The sequence below is a fragment of the Pituophis catenifer genome, unplaced genomic scaffold (genome assembly GCF_029215685.1).
Source record: "Pituophis catenifer annectens isolate HBS135680 unplaced genomic scaffold, rPitCat1.0.hap2 SCAF_12, whole genome shotgun sequence".
In the NCBI taxonomy this organism is placed as follows: Eukaryota; Metazoa; Chordata; class Lepidosauria; order Squamata; family Colubridae; genus Pituophis; species Pituophis catenifer.
In genome coordinates, this window is record NW_027256892.1 from 8,668,496 (window position 1) to 8,685,609 (window position 17,114).

A 17,114-nucleotide genomic window follows, 5' to 3' on the forward strand; every position below is an offset into this window, starting at 1 on the left:
TAGCACAGAGAGGGAGAAATCTCACTCTCCAACCATGGGATGTTCTATCAAATTTATCATCAGATTTTCATTTCTACTCCTCCAGCCCAAATCACAGGAAATCATTTCCTGCTTAACTTTAGAAGAAAACCAAACAGAAGGGGGGGTAGCATTGCCCCAAATATTATATTCTATTATATCTCAAGACTTAAAATGGACATTTAACATCAAAAACGTCATCAAAAAAGCACAACAAACAATGTTCTTTCTGTGCCAACTCCGAAAGCTCAAACTGCCCAAGGAGCTGCTGATTCAGTTCTACGGAGGAATTATTGAGTCTGTCATCTGCACCTCTATAACTGTCTCGTTTGGCTCTGCAACCAAACAAGACAGACACAGACTTCAAGAGATAATTAGAACTGCAGAAAAACAATTGCTGCCTGATGATGGGAGCGCGCATCCTGATTGGTTGCAGCAAGCGCGGGAGTTTTCACGCTTGCAGATTGGTTAGTTAATTTGACAGCCGGGTATAAAAGGCTGTCTTTTCCTCAGCTGTTCTGTTCTGTCAGTTCTAGTATTCCTGCGTTAAATAAATGAAGTTAGATGTTCCTAGTTGCCTCGTTATTGCTACCCTCAGTATTTAATATTGGTGACGAGGGTTGAGGATCGCTCCACGGCCTGCACAGTACCGTCTCCGTGAGTTTTGCCGCCTTAGCACTCCAACAGCGTTATTGCCGTGATGGCCCCGCCAACCTTCACCTCTTTGGATGCAGCTACTGAAACCTGGGACGCGTATGAAGCGCGTTTTGAATGTTTTTTAGAGGCCAACGATTACACCGACCTATCCAGCAATCGGAAACGGGCCCATTTCCTGAACTCCTGTGGCCCCGAGGTATTTGCTATGGCTAGGGCATTATTAGCTCCTTTGCCTGTACACACAGTTTCCTGGGAGATATTGAAGGAGAAACTTAGAAACCATTATTCTCCTACCCCGTCTCGCATCGCACGCCGTTTTAACTTACAGCAAGTGCTTCAGGAGGAGGTGGAGTCAATCAACCGCTATGTGGCTCGCCTAAGGACCACTGCTCTCGATTGTGAATATCAGGACTTGGATGACGCTTTGGTAGAGCAGCTGGTATGCGGGGTCAGAGACATTAGACTGCAGAGGCGGCTTTTGGCTAAGAGAAACTTAGATCTACCTACAGCCATAGAGGAAGCCCAGGCGACAGAAATGTCGGAAAAATCCACTGCTGATATTCGGAAATTTCATTCCCCTGTTGCCCCACCTGCTGCAACTGTACACCTGCAGGAGGTTGCCTCTGATGAAACCTCTGAGGAGGAGGCAGATGTCAGTCTCCTGAAAGCCACTAAAGCCCCGGGTTCTGGCCAGGGGCCGAAGAAAAAGCCTCCTGCCTCTTGTCTTGGCTGCGGGGAGCATCACCCGAGGGTTTCCTGTCATTTTCAATCTGCCATTTGTCGCTGTTGTGGCAAGCAGGGCCATATCGCCCGCATTTGCTGTTCTTCACCCAAGCCTACCTTTGCTTCCAAGCCCAGGCATCCAGCGAATGAGGAGTGTTTTGCCATTTTTCGTGGCCGCCGGGTGGAAGATGTCACCGCCCACCCTGCTGTGTCCGGATAGTCTAAACTATGGATGACTATCAAAATCGAAGGAGCTGACTGCCGCATGGAGGTCGACACGGGGTCGTCCAAGTCTATTGTGTCCTGGAAAGTGTTGAAGCGCCTAATCCCCACAATTCAAAAGAGCCAGCTTCGTTCCTGTCCTGTCAAACTGCAGGACTATCAGGGAAATTACATCCCTATCCTGGGGCATGGCTGGTTCCTAGTAGAGAGAGAGGGGTTCGCAGGGCGTCTGCCTCTGATTGTAGTCAATGGGTCCCTTCCTAGCCTTCTCGGCTTGGACTGGTTCCGTTCCCTGGGGTTGGAAATTTCGGGAATTCACATGAATTCTCTGCCTTATCCTCTGAATTCGCTGATGTGTTCAAGGACTCTTTAGGTAAATATACAGGCTCCCAAATTTCCCTGAACCTTGACCCTGGGGTGGCCCCGATATGCCTCAAGCCTCGCCGGGTGCTGCTGGTCCTGCGTCCTAAAGTCGATGCCAAGCTGGACAAGCTCATCGCCTAAGGGGTTTTAGAACCCACCGACCATTCTAGATGGGAGACCCCTATTGTGATACTGATTAAACAGGATGGGTCTATAAGGATTTGTGCTGATTTTAAATGCACGTTAAATAAGGTGTTGCAAGCTAATCCATACCCGGTACCTCTTGTCCACCACTTACTTCACTCCCTAGGGCTAGGCTCCATTTTTGCTAAATTAGATTTAGCTCAAGCGTACCAGCAGCTCCCGGTGGATGATGCTTCTGCAGAAGCTCAGACCATCGTGACCCACCGGGGAGCATTCAAATGCCGACGCCTGCAATTTGGCATAAACGTCGCTCCTGGCCTCTTCCAAAATCTAATGGAGCGTCTGCTTCATGGGCTACCTGGCGTCATACCGTACTTCAACGATGTGCTCATCTCCGCGTCTTGCCGGAGTGAGCTCATCGCTTGGGTTAGGGCTCTCCTTCTCTGTTTTCGGGAATCTGGCCTCAAATTGAAAAAGCACAAGTGTGTGATTGGCGTTCCCCAAATTGAATTTTTAGGATATCTGGTCGATGCCAAGGGGATCCATCCAACCCCCTCAAAGGTGGCTGCCATCAAACACGCACCAGCTCCCATCTGTCGCTCGGAGCTTCAATCATTTTTGGGGCTGTTGAATTTTTATAATGTGTTTTTGCCCCACAAAGTCACAGTGGCTGAGCCGCTCCACCATTTACTGGGTAAAGACACACCTTGGTCATGGAACCATGTTCATGCCCGCTCCTTCCAGGCTGTCAAAGACTTACTTACCTCATCGGCTATACTGGTACAATATAGCTCTTCCTTGCCCCTTACCTTGATGGCCGATGTGTCACCTTTTGGCATAGGTGCTGTGCTCGGCCATAGGTTCCCGAATGGTTTGGAGGCTCCTATTGCATTTTATTCGAGGACGTTGTCCTCCGCTGAACGAAAATATAGCCAGCTCGATAGAGAAGCTTTGGCTGCCATTGCCTCCATCAAGCGTTTTCATGAGTATATCTACGGCCGGCATTTTGAGTTGTGACCGACCATAAGCCGCTCCTTGGGCTTCTGACCGGACACCGTCAAACCCCCCAAGTCCTATCTCCCATGATGTCCCATTGGGCTGTTTTCTTGGCTGCCTACGATTACACCCTGATCTACCGTCCCGGCAAATTGATATCACATGCGGACACACTCAGTCGTTGTCCCTTGCCTTTATCTGTTGTCGATCCTGCACTAGCCCTGTCAGTCCTCTTGGTGAATGAGCTTAACAGCCCGTTGACTGCCACTGACATTGCGGCTCATTCCCTCCGCAACCCCGTACTCTCCCAGGTTCTGGATTGGGTAGGCAGGGTTTGGTCGTTGGGGCAGGTGGCAGCATCTTTCATGCCATATAAGGTCCGCCAGCACGAATTGTCAGTTCAACTAGGTTGTCTATTGTGGGGTAATAGGGTGGTGGTTCCCCTCAAACTGCAGCCGGCAATAATGCAGTCGTTGCACGAAAGTCATTCGGGCATCGTCTGGATGAAAGGTCTCAGCCGGAGTTACGTTTGGTGGCCTAATATAGATCAGGACATTGGAGAGTGGGTTGCTCATTGTCAGAAGTGCCAGTTATCCAGATCAGTTGCCCCTGTCTCCATTCCCCGCGACTGGGAGGCCCCCCAGGGGGCCATGGTCGCGAATCCATCTGGATTTTGCTGGCCCTTTCAGAGGCCGCATGTTCCTAATTGTGATTGATGCCTTCTCTAAGTGGGTGGAGTTAGAGCAGGTGACATCCACCATATCCGAAGCAGTCATTCGGGTGTTAAGTCGCCTATTTGCCACCCATGGACTTCTGGAAGTACTGGTGACAGACAATGGGCCACAATTCACAGCGGCCGTGTTCTAACTATTTTTGGTCAACCTGGGAATCCGCCATGCCCAGGTCACCCAGTATCATCCAGCCAGTATTGGCCTGGCTGAACAGGCCGTGCGCTCCGCAAAGGACGCACTGGCTCGCTTGACATCCACAGACTGGCAGGACAGGGTATCAACATATCTTTTCTCCCAACACATGACACCGTGTCCGACGACAAACAGAAGCCCGGCAGAGATGTTAATGGGCTGCCGCCTGCGAACCATTTTAGACCAGCTGCACCCCACCTATGCACCGGCGGACCCTCGGGGTGGGCACCTGGTCACCAGGGCATTTGAGGAGGGGGCATTAGTTTTCACCTGCAATTATGTGGGTGAACCACAGTGGCCACCTGGTTGAGTGACTATGGTAACTGGCCCCTGCTCTTACAGAATACTACTCGATGACGGCCAGACATGGCGGCGACATGTGGACCAACTGCGCGGACGCCACCCACCCGTTCTGCAGGGGAATGTAGCAACTGCGTCAGGGATGCCCCAGGTGCCACCGACCCTGCCGAGTCCCAGCGTCATTTCTTCTAGCACTGTGCCAGTGGATGGAACCGCAACGTGGCACGCACCTGTTCCTGTGCCTGGTTCCGAGGGGTCGTTACAGTCACCTGCTGTTCCACCGGCCAACATGGACCATGCACCACCAGAGGTCGCTCCACTGCCTAGACAGTCAGGGCAATTGTGCAAGCGCCCCGCGTATTTAAAAGATTTTGTATGTTTCATCTGGGGAGGAAAGTTGTGTCTGGTGTGCTGCCTGATGATGGGAGCGCGCATCCTGATTGGTTGCAGCAAGCACGGTGTCAGCGTTCCAAATTAGGCTCTCTTCCAGCGCTGACATAACAAGATGAACTTTTACCTAGTTTTGTATGTACAGATAGTGTTTCCTGGGAGACGAGGGTGGGGGCTACATTCCTGTGAAAAGAACGTGCCGGGAGGTAGAGATGGATCTGCATGATGGCCAATGGGACATTGGGGTTGGAGAGCGGAAGAGGAGGGGGTTGGAAGGAGGGGCCAGTTTGGCTGCAAAATGAAATCAGGAATGTCGGCTTTTTATGTTCTTAAATAAAAATGACTCATTAGAGAGATTGCGCTTGAAAATGAAACTTATTTAAGATAGCACCGAAACCTGACACACGGGAGTTTTCACGCTTGCGGATTGGTTAGTTAATTTGACAGCCGGGTATAAAAGGCTGTCTTTTCCTCAGCTGTTCTGTTCTGTCAGTTCTAGTGTTCCTGCATTAAATAAATGAAGTTAGATGTTCCGAGTTGCCTCGTTATTGCTACTTTCAGTATTTAATACTACCAACCTCCCTTCCATTGAGGACCTGTATACTGCACGAGCCAGAAAGAGGGCTGTGAAAATATCTACAGACCCCACGCATCCTGGAGATAAACACTGTTTCAACCTCTACCCCCAAAATTTATTTATTTATTTATTTAATTAATTTGATTTATATACCCCCCTACTCCTGAATGATTCAGGGCGGTGAACAGGCACAAGATAAAACACATAGAATACAAAAATTTAAGAGCAGAAGTAAAATCAGATTAAATCAATTTAGCCCAAGACAAATTTAAAACCCCAGGGTAAGAACAAATTAAAATTTACATTAAAATTTACATTAAAAGGAGAATGGGAGAGGTTAGGCCAGACCAGCCTGGTGAAATAAAAAGGTCTTGAGAGTGCGGCGGAAGGTGCGTAGATCCGGGATCCTCCGTATCTCCAGGGGTAGCTCGTTCCAGATAGTAGGTGCCCCCACAGAGAAGGCTCTCCCCCTGGGGGCCACCAGCCAACATTGTTTGGCCGACGGCACCCGGAGGAGTCCCTCTCTGTGAGAGCGTATCGGCCGGTGGGAGGCCGTTTGTGGCAGCAGGTGGTCCTGTAAATAACCAGGCCCTAAGCCATGGAGCGCTCTAAGGGTGGTAACCAAAACCTTGAAGCGCACCCGGAAGACCACAGGGAGCCAGTGCAGCTCACGCGGAAGAGGTGTTACATGGGAGCGCCACCCTCGCGGCCACACTCTGCGCCAGTTGGAGCCTCCGGGTGCTCCTCAAGGGGAGCCCCATGTAGAGAGCATTACAGTAGTCCAGGCGGGAAGTGACGAGGGCATGAGTGACCGTGTTTAAGGAGTCCCGATCCAGAAAGGGACGCAACTGGCGAATCAGGCGGACTTGATGGAAAATCCTTCCGGTCACAGCCGTCAAGTGCTCTTCTAAAGACAGCCGTGAATCCAGGAGGACGCCCAAGTTGTGAGTCCTCTCCGTGGGGGCCAGCGATTCACCCCCAATAGTCAGCGATGGTGTCAACTGACTATATCGGGATGTCGGAAACCACAGCCACTCAGTCTTGGACGGGTTGAGCCTGAGCCTGTACAGCTGAGTATTGTCAGCATACTGGTGGTACTTCAACCTGAAACCACGGATGATCTCACCCAGCGGCTTTACATAAATGTTGAACAGAAGGGGCGAGAGGGCCGACCCTTGTGGCACCCCACATATGAGGCGCCTCGGGGTCGACATCTGCCCCCCTGCCAACACAGACTGCGACCGGTCGGAGAGAAAGGAGGAGAACCACCACAACACGGTGCCTCCCACCCCCAACTCTTCCAACCAGTGCAGCATGATACCATGGTCAATGGTATCAAAAGCTGCTTAGAGATCTAATAGGACCAGGACAGAGGAGCAAACTCTGTCCCGAACCCTCCAGAGATCATCCACCAACGCGACCAATGCCGTTTCCATGCTGTACCCAGGCCTGAAGCCCGACTGGAACGGATCCAGATACTCCATTTCATCCAGGTGCTGGGGGAGCTGTCGTGCAACCACACTCTCAATAACCTTCGCCACAAAGCGAAGGTTGGAGACCGGACGATAATTAGACAACACTGCCGGGTCCAGGGAAGGCTTCTTGGGGAGAGGCCTCACCACCACCTTTTTCAAGGTGGCGGGGAAGTCATCCTCACCCAATGAAACATTTATAATCCCCTGGAGCCAGCCTCGCGTCACCTCCTGGGAAGCCAGCACTAACCAGGAGGGACACGGGTCCAGCAAACATGTGGTTGCATTCAGTCTACCCAAAATCCTGTCCATGTCATCAGGAGTCACAGGATCAAACTCATCCCAGATAACATTCTCAAGACCTGCCCCAGTCGTCCCCCCTGAACCTACCCAGTCAGAGCCCAGATCTTCCTGAATCTGAGTGATTTTGTCATGAAGATACTGTACAAAATCCTCGGCTCTACCCTCCAAGGGGTCTTCCCACGCTCCCTGGTGGAGTAAGGAGCGGGTCACCCTAAACAGGGCGGCCGGGCGATTATCTGATGAGGCAATAAGAGCAGCAAAATAATTACATATTGCTGCTTTTATCGCCACTAGGTAATTGAGATCTTACCAGTGTCCGGTCGGATTTGGAAAGGCTGGCCCTCCAACTGCTCTCTAGGCGTCTTTTCCGGCACTTCATCTCCCTCAGCTCCTCAGTGAACCAGGGAGCCAGGTGAGATCGGCGTGGGTCAGAGGCCGCAAAGGCACGACCCGATCCAGAGCTCCAGCCACCGACCTATCCCAGGCGGCCACTAGTTCTCCAGTTGAGGCGTGTGTCAGAGCCTCAGGAAATGGCCCAAGCTCCATCTGGAACCTATCAGGTTCCATCAGGCACCTGGGATGGAACCATCTTACCGGCTCCGCCTCCCTGCAGCAGGGTGCATTGGTTCGAAGGTCAAGGCGAAGGAGAGAGTGATCTGACCATGACAAGGGCTTGGTGACTATATCCCCTATCTCAAGATCACTCAACCACTGTCCAGAGACAAAAACCAGGTCCAGCATGTTTCCCCCCATGTGGGTAGGGCCATGAATTAGCTGGGTCAGGTCCATAAGCTGTCATGGAAGCCATGAACTCTCGAGCCACCTCAGACGTCTCACCCACGGACGGCAGGTTGAAATCCCCCATGACCATAAGTCTAGGGGTATCAACCGCCACCGCGGCGATGACGTTGAATAGCTCAGGCAGGGCTGCTGCCACGTGGCAGGGAGCCAGGTACGTGATCAGCACACCCATCTGAACCCCATGAACCCACTTCACAAGGACGGACTCACAGCTGGCCGTCTGAGGGACAGTCGCCTCCCTCGGTCTAAGACCTTCTTTAATCATAACCGCTACCCCCCCGCCCCTCCCCTGTGACCTGCTATAGGCACTGCACATCAGAACAATTAGACACAAGGACAGTTTTTCTCCCCATGCCATCACTCTACTAATCAACTAATTCCCACAACACTGTCAAACTATCTAAAAAGACAATATTACCATTGTTATTCTCATTTTCCCTATTACCTATTTCCTTATCTTCTTATGACTAACTTTGTTGCTTATCATTATTGTTATATGTACATTGAGACCTTTCTCAATGGAAACAAATTCCTTGTGTGTCTAATCACACTTGACCAATAAAGAATTCTAATTCTAATTCTAAATAACAAACATATGGGTTAGCAACTGTAGAAGCAATGTTGATATAATTCATTAAGCTAAAGCATCAAACAAAGCATATGAGAAAATGCCACAAATGGACATGTATCAATTTAAGTCTGAAACAGATAAAACAATAAAATTCCATCTCCCTTTCACATGAAACAGCATGACCAATAGCAATTGATTATCTGGATGACAAAACAACCAAAGTTTCTCCTTGTTCAATCTTCCCTGTGTTTCAGAAGGCTAGAGGACATAGTTGTGTAATTTAAAACATTATTATGTCATTTGCCCAACCAAAAGAAATAAAGCAAAATCATCCTGGGAGTTACCTTCGGTTTATTTCTATGATTAACAACGTTATTTTAGTGAAGGGGAGCAAATGACCCCATAGTCTTTTTCACCAAAAAGGGAAGCAAAGATCACTCAGAATTGTAAAAGGCAGAAAAAAATGCAAACATGTTTGTCACTGATAGCTAAACTAGTATAAGAATACTGTGTTTTACCAGGGCTACATTGCCCTAAAATGACATGTTGTTGCCCACTCAGAGTGAAGTATTAATCCATTAGCCCAAAAGTGCTTTTTCAAGAGACAACTGGATTTATGTTCTTTTTTTCCTTGAAGACGTTTCACTTCTCATCCAAGAAGCTTCTTCAGTTCTAACTGAATGGTGGAGAATGGAAAAGGGGGGAAAAGAAAAGAAAGTCCAGTTGCCTTTTGAAAAAAAACCCTTCAGTCATGACCTGAATGACTGAGAATCTCCATAAACATAAGCTCATTAAGTTCATGAACTAAAAAATATCTATTTGCACCATCAATGTTACAAACCAACAGAAACAGCACGGGAATCACATGGAGTGGAAAGGATGACCAAAGTAATGCAACTTTTTATATATATGGTTAACCCAAATCTTTTGCTGTCATGTTCTCTGAGTATTGTCCATCTCAAAAAGTGATGTATAGCTTGTTTGTTGTTTTTATTTTCTATTGCTTTATGTGTCATTTATAGCCAAGGACCTATTAGTTGAGCTTGCCTTAGTTCATTCCTGAAGACCAGAAAGTATTGTCTTCATCCATACTTTTGTATCCCATATACCTAAAGACTACATCAGACAGATTCTCCTTTGCATGGCAAGAGAATAGTGTCTCCTGCGTCACTTCAGGCTGCCAGTATATTTTCAAATGAATGGTGAAGATAAATAGAAACTTCCATTTGTGATAATACCATTTGACTGTTGTCAAGACAGATTTGAAAAAAGAGAGTAGCTTAAAATCCTACAAAGTGTTTTTTAACTCTTTGTAGAATCCCAGGGAATCCATAGATAACGTCCTTTTGAAGTGTCTTTCTTTTTAAATCAGATGCTGAAATATAGCATTAATATTTCTGAAATCAAACAATTTAGCCATCTGGACTATAAAGAACATCTTTATCTGTAAAAACCTGGGGATCCCACCCCCACTCATAGTAAAGCAACAATGTAACTGAATTCCAAAATCTATATTCCCAGCTGAAAAAGCTATTCAGATCATTAGCATATTTCTATTGCCTGTTGCAGAAAACTTCCAAAATTCAGTTTTTCATATGAGAGCCAGTTTGATATACTGTTAAGGCACAAGGCTAGAAACCAGGAGACTATGAGTTCCAGTCCCACCAATAGGATGATCTTGGGCCAGTCACATCCTCTAGCCCTAAGAAACAAGCAATAGCAAACCACTTCTGAAACCTTGCCAAGAAAACTGCAGGGGCACGTCCAGGCAGTTGCCAGGAATTAAAACAGATTTGAGGGACAGATATCAGTGGTGGGTTGCTCCCAGTTCGCATCGGTTCGCAAGAACCAGTAGTAAAAAAATTTAATAGTTCGGAGAACCGGTAATAAGATTGGCTGGCCACGCCCCCGAACCGGTTCCTGGCCGGTCGCCGGTCGCTTACCATGCCCATTCCCAATCTATTGCTGCCTCCTGAGTCCCACCTGATGGCTAGAAGGGAAAAAACTGTTTAAACTCTTGCCGCTGGGCTTCAAAGGGCCGCCCTACAGCTGATCAGTGTTAAAAGAAAACAAATGAGTAGACCGGTGCCTGCAAAAATAGAAAAAACAGCCCCTTTCAGCTTCAGCATAGGTTAGCACAATTTGATTAGATCGGCCTCCTGACTCTCAGCTGATTTGCTCTCAGCTGTTTTGCGCAGGGCTCTGTTGCTAGCTGCAAAAAGTGGAGCAGATTTTTTCCCCTTAGCTATGCTGAAAAAACGAAACTGAAAGTAAAGCAGGCTGTTGGCTTTACTGTTGCTGCAACATTGGAAAATTAGGCAGGCAGATTTCTTTTCTTTTTCCTCACCAAAAAAGGTAGGTGCAAACAATGGGAAATTTAGGGAAAAAGAGGAGAGTTCAAGATTTTAAAACACAAAAGAAAAAAAGCTCTATTTAACTAGGGAATTGTAATAATTGAGATACTATTAATTGTATATTGTGTTGAAAGCAGAAATGGTTAAGTTGTGGTTTGGAGGAATATATGGGGAAAATTATTTAGTTTATTATTATTGGTAAATATAATTAATTGATTTGTAAGAAATTGGATTGCATGGAAATAATTGGAATATTCATGTTCATATTGATTAATATACAAAAGATAGTTATATAACTAATTGATTTATATTAAAATGTTGAATTTGTATTAAACAACTGTAATATTACATAATTAACCAATGTGAGGATGGATATAAAAATAGATGACAATGGGAAGGGGTATAATATAGAATAGAAGGGAAAAATTGAATTTGATTAAGATTAGAAATGAGGATGAAGGGTAATATTGGTTTTTTAAAAAAAATAGATGATGAATAAATATGGCAAAAAGAAAATATAGAAATTGTAAATTTAATTGAAATGACTAAACACTGTTTAAATTTGTGAACCAGCCAAATACTCTGTTGAAAGAAAATACATTGTATGTTTGTATGTGTGTTTCTAATTATTGCTATTTATTCATATTTGTTCTCTTTTATTCTTTAAAGTTTAACAATTCATTCTTTATCTTAATATCTTTATATTTGTTTGGGGTTGGCTTTCTTCATTTTCATCTTTTTTATTGTACAGCAATCTTTCTCCTCAAACCTACCACCTCTCTCTTTTCTTTCCTTCTTACTTTCTCTTCCCCCCCTCTTCTTCTCCTCCCTACTTCCTCTTCCTTTCTCCTTCTCCTCCTCTCTTCCTCCCTCTCTTACCCTCACTCCTACTCTAATTTCCCTTCCCTTCCTTCATCCCTCTCTATTGCTGTATCCTTTTATGCATATGGACTACTCAGTGGGCTGAAAAAGTTATTTTTGACTGGTCCTCGCACTTTTGACCAGTCCTCAAACTTACGACTGTCCTCACATTTTATGTTTTTGCCCTATCTTGTCACTATGGTGAAGAAAAGCAGTTGTGAAATGAGTGACATGGTTGTTAAGAATGCTACAATGGGCGTAAATGATGACCAGTCATAAGTGCGAAAACCGTCAAAAGTGCAAGGACCTGTCAGAAATCACTTTTTTCAGCCCTCTGGGTAGTCCTTTTGTGCATATGGACTACTCAGAAGGCTGAAAAGGTTATTTTTGACTGGTCCTCGCACTTTATACCAGTCCTCAAACTTACGACTGTCCTCACATTTTATGTTTTTGTCCTATCTTGTCACCATGGTGAAGAGAAGCAGTTGTCAAATGAGTGACATGGTTGTTAAGAATGCTGCATGGGCATAAATGTGAGGATAGTCATAAGTGTGAGGACCAGTCAAAAGTTCGAGGACCTGTCAGAAATGACTTTTTTCAGCCCTCTGAGTAGTTCCTATACACATAGCCATGGCCACCCAGTCACATGACCAGCTAGCTATGCCCACCCAGTCACATGACCTCCAAGCCACGCCCACAAAATAAGCCACGCCAACAGAACCTGTAGTAAAAAATTTTAGAACCCACCCCTGACAGATATGCATACCTTTTCATATACTAAAAGAAAACAAATTATTACTGAACATAATTCTGGATCATTGTCATCATTATATAGTGTATATAAGGTAGCCTCTTAGAATATTTGGATCAATGGTGAAATTGTGAGGAACATTTACAACCCTCATTGATAAAATTTGAATCTGAACTTGTTGTATTTGTAATTTATATAAACTGTTTAGGTTTCATTGCCCTGATTTGATATGTAAATTGAAGAGGTCTGAATTTTTCATCTGCTGAATTGCACGGCTGATTGAGGATCTGAACACGTCTCCTGAATTTACTCAGTCCAGTTAAGTTTTGAGTTGTCCATTCATATTAGAAGCCTTGTGGTTAATATCTGAGAATCAAATGGAAATAATAAAGCACAAATTAAACCTAATAGAAAAAGAAGAATTGGCGCAAGAAATAAAAAGAGCAAAGCAAAACTTTTTTGAAAACGCTAATAAACCAGGAAGATGGCTAACCTATAAACTGAAAAAAGAGAAAGAGAAAAAATTGACAAGTAAGCTACAAGATGAGAAAGGAAACATACAATATCAAAATGAGAACAAAAAGAAAATAATTCAGGAATTCTATGAAAAACTATATGATCAAGAAAAAATTCTGGAGGAAAAGATAATGCAATATTTGGAAAAAGCTAAACTATCAAAAGTGCCTGAAAACATTAAAAATATTTTAAATGAAAGAATAACAATGATGGAGCTGATGGAGGCAATAAAAAGACAAAAGAACAATAAGTCTCCAGGACCAGATGGATTACCTGCAGAAGTTTATAAATATTTACAGGACATGTTGAGTCTGTTAATGCTAGAGGTTTATAATGAGGTACTGCTAGAAGCTAAGATACCAAATACCTGGACAGAAGCAAATATAACTCTAATTCCGAAAGAAGATTTGGATCTGACACAGACAAAGAAGTACAGGCCTATATCATTATTTATTTATTTATTTATTTATTTATTTATTTATTTATTTATTTATTTATTTATTAAATTTTTATACCGCCCCCTCTCCCGAAGAACTCGGGGCGGTGAACAGCCAGAATTAAAAACACACAATACAAATATTAAAATACATTAAAATGAAATTAAATTATCTTTGGCTTCTCCAATTTAAAACCCCTTACCCATAAAAATTCCCCAATTAAAAAATTGTTAACCCAGCCCGGCTTGCTGAAATAAAAAAGTCTTCAGGGCCCGGCGGAAGGTCCGGAGGTCCTGGATTAGTTGTATCCCTGGGGGTAGCTCATTCCAGAGGGCGTGTGCCCCCACAGAGAAGGCTCTTCCCGGGGGGGTCGCCAGCCGACATTGCCTGACAGACGGCACCCTGAGGAGGCCCTCTCTGTGGGAGCGTGTTGGCCGGTGGGAGGTTATCGGAGGCAGAAGGTGTTCTCGTAAGTAACCGGGTCCTAAGCCATGGAGCACTTTGAAGATGAGAACCAACACCTTGAAGCGCACTCGGAAGACCACTGGAAGCCAATGCAGCTTGCGCAGGAGAGGTGTCACGTGGGAGCACCATGTCGCCCCCATAAGTACCCGCGCGGCCGCATTCTGCACCAGTTGGAGCCTCCGAGTGCTCCTCAAGGGGAGCCCCATGTAGAGAGCATTGCAGTAGTCGAGGCGGGAAGTGACGAGGGCATGAGTGACCGTGCATAGGGAGTCCCGATCCAGAAAGGGGTGCAACTGGCGTATCAGGCGAACCTGATAGAAAGCCCCCCTGGCCACAACCGTCATATGCTCTTCTAAAGACAGCCGTGTGTCCAGGAGGACACCCAGGTTATGCGCCCTCTCCGTGGGGGCCAATGTCTCGCCCCCAATAGTCAGCGATGGCACCAGCTGACTATATCGGGACGCCGGCAGCCACAGCCACTCAGTCTTGGAGGGATTGAGTCGGAGCCTGTTCCTCCCCATCCAGACCTGTACGGCCTATTAAATGCAGACTATAAAATATTTGCATCAATAATGGCAGAAAGGCTAAAAAGATTCTTGAATGAATTTATTCACCCAGACCAAAACAGATTTTTACCAAAAAGACAAATTAAAAACAATGTAAGATTCATCCTAGAAACACTGGAGTATTATGAAGTCCACTCTGAAAAACAAATGATGCATAAAGCCTTCGACATAAATTGCCAATTTATGTTACAACAACTAAATTGTATGGATTTTGGCGAGAAGTTCAGAAACATGATTAAGACAATTTTTTATAAACAAACAGCAAAAATAATAGTTAATGGAGAATTAACTATACGGAGAATTTTAATATAAAAAAAGGCACAAGACAAAGATGTCCATTGTCCCCATTACTATTTATATTAACGTTGGAAGTGCTGAATAGAAACATTAGACAAGATTCAGAAATAAAAGGCATAGAAATAAAAAGGGGAAAATATAAATTACAAGCATTTGCAGATGACTTATTTATTTTAAAAGAACCACTGAAAACTAGCCCCAAGTTAATGGAAAAATAGAAGAATATGGAGAAGTGGCAGGACTGAAAATAAATAAGGAAAAAACTAAAGTAATAGTTAAAAATCTTACAGATAAACATATAAGTGAATTGACAAAAAATATATCTGCAGTTAGTGAAGAAAGTAAAATACTTGGGAATATACTTAACAACAAAATGTGTAACAATCAAAGAAGATAACTATACAAGACTAATACAACAAATTAAATTAGACCTGGACAAATGGAAGAACTTGCAATTGTCAATGGTAGGAAGAATTGCAACTATAAAAATGAATATCTTACTGAAGCTACTTTTTTTGTTTCAAATGATTCCATTAAAACTAGAGAAAAAAATATTTTGATGAATTAAATAAAATAATTTTGAAATATATATGGCAAGGGAAAAAAGCAAGAATAAGATTGAAAATGCTGCAAGAATCTAAAAACAACGTGGGCTTTGATCTACCAGATTGGGAGCTTTATTATCAAGCATCGGTATTAACATGGGTGAAAGAATGGATAATGCTCAGACACAGAAGATTATTAATTTTAGAAGGCCATGACCTCCAATTGGGATGGCATGCTTTCTTGTGGTATGATCAGAATAAAATACATAGATATTTTCGAAGACATTATGTAAGGAATGCCTTATTTCTAGTATGGGAAAAAATTAAAGCAAAAAACTGTATGAAAATGGAAGCATTTATCCATCCAAACAGCAAATCTGGAAAAAATAGTAATATATAAATACATTTTGAATATAGAAGGGGAACTTAAAACTAAACAAGAATTGCAGAATCAAGGTGTGGACTTAGCATGGTGGCCACATGTGCAAATTCAGAGAGATTTCAGAATTCAGAAAGATAGTAAGACATACGGCTTTTATAAGGAACAAATAGCATTTGACTATTAATAGCGACAGATGAAAAGTTAATAAAGAAAATATATAGCTTTTTAATTAAGCCTAGAAATGGAAGGTGAAAGGTGAAAGAAACAATAATAGTATGGGCAAAAGTTTTTGGATATACTATAGAAGTAGACAAATGGCAAAAACTTTGGGATAGAAATTATAAATTGACAATGGCAACTGCATATAAGGAAAATTTGTATAAAATGTTTTATAGGTGGCATTTACCACTGGCAAGACTGGCAAAAATGTTTAAAAACATGTCCACCAAATGTTGGAAATGTAATCAGACACCGGCTACCATACAGTATGTGGTGGACATGTGTAAAGGCAAAAAAATACTGGACAAAATACATACATGGTTAGAAAAAATGTTAAACCAACACATAGATTATAAACCAGAAATATTTCTGTTAGGCATAGTACCAGAAAAATACTATAAAGATAATGTATATTTAATATTTCATGTCTTGATGGCAGCAAGAATTGTATATGCACAGCACTGGAAAAACGAGGAACCACCCATAGAAGAAAATGTAATTAAAAAACTACTAAATTGTGCAGAAATGGATAGGTTGACATTAAAGATAAAAGATAAAGAAGATACAGAGTATTTTCAAACATGGGACTAATTTTATCAATGGTTGGTCGATAGAAGTAGAAATTGGAAATTGGAAAACTACTATTATGTATGTCTTATGTTCAATATATTATTATATTGTATACTATTATGGAAACAAATTGACCCAGACAATACGCTGTTCATAAAGTACTTATGTAGGTTAAGGGAAAATATATAAATAAACTGTTAAAAAAAAAAAAAGAAACAGACAGATCTTATTAAGTAAACTCCATGAAGACCTGACTTTATAGATACTGTCTTGGCTTCACAAACAGCAGCTCTTATAAATTCAGCTTCACTTCCTACATGCTTAAATAGATTTACTGCACTGGTGGATAGTAACCAAAGAAGAAATAAAAGAAACAAGAAATATGTTAGATAAAATTCTAAGATCCATTCTGAAATCTTAGAGGGATATTCATGGAAGTCTTCCTGAACCAACTTTGTTACAGAACCAAGTTTATTCCCTAAACACTAGAAGCTTCTGATCCTGCCCAAGGATAGTGGTTCCACCAGGCTGATTTATTCTTGAGTAGTTCCTGCTAGGTCCAGCTGTTGATTAGTATAGCTGAGGACTCTTATATCTTTCTGAGGACTTTGTGTTCTGAAGGGTTCATTGAAGGAATGCTCCAAGACAAGGCCAGGAAGAGTTACAGAAATATCTTCTCTATTTCAAAGAG

The 17,114-nt window shown here is 43.6% G+C and overlaps 1 protein-coding gene across 1 annotated transcript in view; it reads right to left on the reverse strand.

Moving 5' to 3' along the window:
* Positions 1-17,114, reverse strand: part of UNC5D (unc-5 netrin receptor D) — a 687,821-nt gene that overhangs the window by 592,495 nt on the left and 78,212 nt on the right. The gene's annotated exons all lie outside the window — the stretch shown is intronic.